The sequence below is a fragment of the Ammodytes marinus genome (assembly GCF_949987685.1).
Source record: "Ammodytes marinus genome assembly, chromosome: 8".
Lineage (NCBI taxonomy): Eukaryota > Metazoa > Chordata > Actinopteri > Uranoscopiformes > Ammodytidae > Ammodytes > Ammodytes marinus.
The window spans coordinates 10,829,028-10,833,163 of NC_137212.1; positions in this window are offsets into that span (position 1 = coordinate 10,829,028).

Here is a 4,136-nt window from a genome sequence, read left to right on the forward strand (position 1 = left end):
AGAAGAATTTATACCAATGCTTCCGCTTTGATGTCCAGTTAAGTGTAGATTACAGTGGTGGGTTTACAGTTAGTAATGAAGCTAGTTATGATTGACCAATGTAATTAAAAATATTTAAATAAAAACAAAAAAGAAAAAAAACCTGGAGGAATAGATCAAAATATTAAAGAATTTGATACATAAAATCCTTTGACAATTTTTTTGTCATAGGGAGCAATAAAAAACTTGCTCTTAGGGTAAAAGGGTTAAGCATATTCTGCTAATTTATTTTGTGAAACAATACTAATTTTAATTTACAAGCATAATGATAACACTATAATGTAGCAGTATGCACATATGAGGACATATCAAGTGTGTTATTATGCGGTACTTGTCAACCATTACAAATTCTCTTGATATGAAGACATATTTATTATTATTCTTGTGTTTTACTATATTTTCACCCATGATGTCTATACATCAGACTGGACTTGTGGATTAATAAGCACGTATATATGCTTAAAACTATATTTCATATATTAGTTTGATATTAACCATGTATTTAATGTAAATATTCTGATTGTAAAGTCTAAGGTAGACTAAATAATGAAGTGTTGCCAGAATTATGTTTTAATTTTATATTTGCCATTTGTTACATAGCATTGTTTCATTGAAACACACTTTTTAATATTGTTTGGAAAACTGCTACAATACACCAAATAAAGTGAATACATTTCGAATTCCAATAGCTCAATTATCTGCTTTTTCCAGTGGGTAATACAACCAGTACCGCACACAATGGTTTTTCACTTACGGACACATGTCAATGTGTCGCAGGAAAGACTCAACAAATATGTTTGAGAAAAAAAAAACATAAAATACTTTATTTGATTGATTTACAGTATATAACAGCTTAATAAATGGTTCATCTGTGATGTGGCCCTGAAATAAATAAAATACATTTTTTAAAATAAATACCAACTACACAACTCAGCAGTTTGAGCACAAATTAAAGAATTTTCTCCCAATTAGCTCTGATGAATTTAAATCACTTCAATAGACTAATAGAAATAACACAAATAGAATTCAAAACAAGGCAGGTCCATCAACCAAACATTCACCTCACTAACCAGGCTCTGTACACAAGAACCGAAACCTCAAGGAGCCATTTAACAAAAATCAAATACATTTGCTTCAAGTGTAGCACCACTTCTCAGAAGGCATCAAACCACCAAAACTGCAACCAAAAAAAAAAGCTCTGACACAGAATACCCTAACTATGTTACAGTATTATTGCAATGAGACAAGGCAGTTTTTTTCTAATATTAGTACCCACACTGATCCTTGTTATAGAGAAATTCACTTTCTTATGGTTAGACAAAATCAATTAGCAACACTGCTCCCATATCTGTACAGGGATATGAAGCCAAAACCAACATTCGGTTAGCTTAGCATAACATAAAGACTGGAAACGTGGGGAAAAACAGCTAACTTAGTCCAAAACCGGTCTACCTGCCCAATTGTAGCTCTCATGGATTAACTATGGAAGTAAATGAGTGTCATCGGATTTTGAAAATAAAAAGCCATTGAATTTTAAGCACTGAATATTTATTCATTGAAATAACGCATCTGAATTTTTTGCAGCATTGAAATAATGTATCAGAATTTTTTGCCGCATTGAAATAATGTATCTGAATTTTTTGCCTCTGAATTTAACTCATTACATTTGAAATAACTAAATTTCACCTTTATTTGACAATGTTCTCAAATTCAAAATTAAATATTCAACGTTAAAAAATTCAACGTGCCAAATTCAACTGCAAAATCCCATGTATGAAATTCAGAGTAAATTCGCGTTCAAACAAAGAGAGCCAGTGGGAATATTAGCTTGTTGCCTTGGATACCCCTGACTGATGCAGGAAGGCAAATCAGGTTTTAGCCATGTCAAACGGCAACACAAGTAACGATGGTGCTTGGGTGAGTACAAACATTTTTCTATATAGGGAAGAATATAATGGCTAGCATATATATATAGAAACATGTTTGTTTCCCACTTGCTCTCTTTGTTGAACGCAATCTACTATCTATGATCGATTGCTCTTCCTTGGGTCCCGAAAGTTTTACTCTGAATTTCATACATGGGATTTTTCAGTTGAATTTGGCATGTTGAATTTTTTAACGTTGAAAATTAGATTTTGAATTTGAGAACATTGTAAAATAAAGGTGAAAATTTGTTGTTTAAAATGTAATGACTTAAATTCAGAGGCAAAACATTCAGATACATTATTTCAATGCGGGCAAACATTTTGATACATTTTTTCAATGCTGCAAGAAATTCAGATACGTTATTTCAATGCATAAATATTCAGTGCTTAAAATTCAATGGCTTTTTATTTTCAAAATCCAATGACACTCATTTACTTCCATAATTAACAGATTGCATGTTGTTTGTTTAATCTGTATAAAAGGGAGTGTCAAAACTACATTGCGTTTGTTTGACAGCATGTTATGTGTCAGACAGGTTTTTGTAAATGTGCAGTGACCTTATGGATCTTGTTCTCAATGTTTTGTGCAATGCAGCCAACAAATACTTTAGAAAGTAACTCTCAGCCAAGAAACATAAAAGAGAGACTAGATGAAATGTGTTGAGTAGTGAGCTTTAGTGGTGCTCGTAGGCAGTTGCTTACTTTGGACAGAGCAAGGTTAGCTCTTTCCTCTTGTTTCCAGTCTTCGGGCTAAACTAAATGGCTACAATAAAGATCATTATTTAGAATAATTTATTCCAAATATTATTATTAATTCCAACGTTAAAAAAACTTCTAAATCATGAATTAAGCTCAATTAATCTTAGTGCTGGAGCAGAAAAACAGAAGTAGTCCATTAAGCATTCAGTTAAACGTTTCAGTGTAGGGGGCCCTACTGGCGCAGTGGTCAGAGAGTTGCCCCCCCCCCCCCCCGGGCCCAGGCCTGCATCAGTCGCTGCATGTCTTCCCCTCTCTTCCCCACTTCAACTCTGTCTCTCCAAAACCTAATAAAAGCAAAAATGCTCCACAAAATAATGTAAAAAAAAAAAAAAGGTTTCAGTGTAACAATGAGGTAATCTGTAGCTTATGGAGGATTTTATCAAAACGATGCCACTGTGCCAGACTTGTTTATGTATGTGTTCTGACAGAACCAACTGTGAGAGGCCACTTCAAGTAAACTCTTGGAGTGCAAAAAGACACCATTTATTCTGCAGTCGGCCTTGATCAATATGACGCTTAGATAATACTTTAAAAGTTACAGGTAGTTCTGTGACCCTTGTCCTATATTTCCTCTAAACAAGGTGCAGGATTACATATTCAATGAAGGAAAAACAATGTCCTGCACACTGGGTTAATGTTCCCAAAACTCAATTAGGTTGGAAAAAGGTTCAAGTTTAAACTCTACCAGGTCTCCATCTGACAAAACAAATTTTAGGGTTCAAATCGTTTATTTGAAATGATTATTATTATTTTTGCTTTATTTAGAGGAAAAGATTAATACCCATCTCATATCTGTATAGTAGGTATGAAATAAGAGCTTGCGGCCATAAAGCTTAACTTAGCATAAAGATTGAAAAGAGGGTAAAAGCTAGCATGGCTTCAAAGGTGTTCAAAAATAACCTTTTTTCCCCAAAAAAGGCTCCCCAAAGCTTATAATTAACACAGTATATTTTCAATTTCTTTAAACAAAGTGTAGACATGTTGTAAAAGGGGTTGTGCGCTGGACTATTTCTTGGCTGGGAGCAGGGTCCAAGTTGGCTTTTGCTTGATTCTTGATGTACAGATATGGAGATAAATAGCACTTTTCTCATCTAAGGAATTGGTGAGCAGGAGAAAAAGTATCAAGATATCAAGTATTTCTCAAATTGAATGTGCATACACTCTGCATTCTCCACTGATTAATAAGGCAAAAAAATGCAACAGCAACGTCCTCATCGAACAACTAAGAAGAATTCTGGAGCCACTTGGTAAAAAAAAAAGTGCTTCTTCAAAATCAGAAGTTATTTGAAAGCCTTTGCCCCATCTGAACTCTGATATTTACCACCGTGTCATTTTCCTGAACCTCCAAAGGGAACAGGGACACAACAGGGTGATTAGCCGGGTATGTTGTCTGGTCGACCTGTCAGCCCTGAG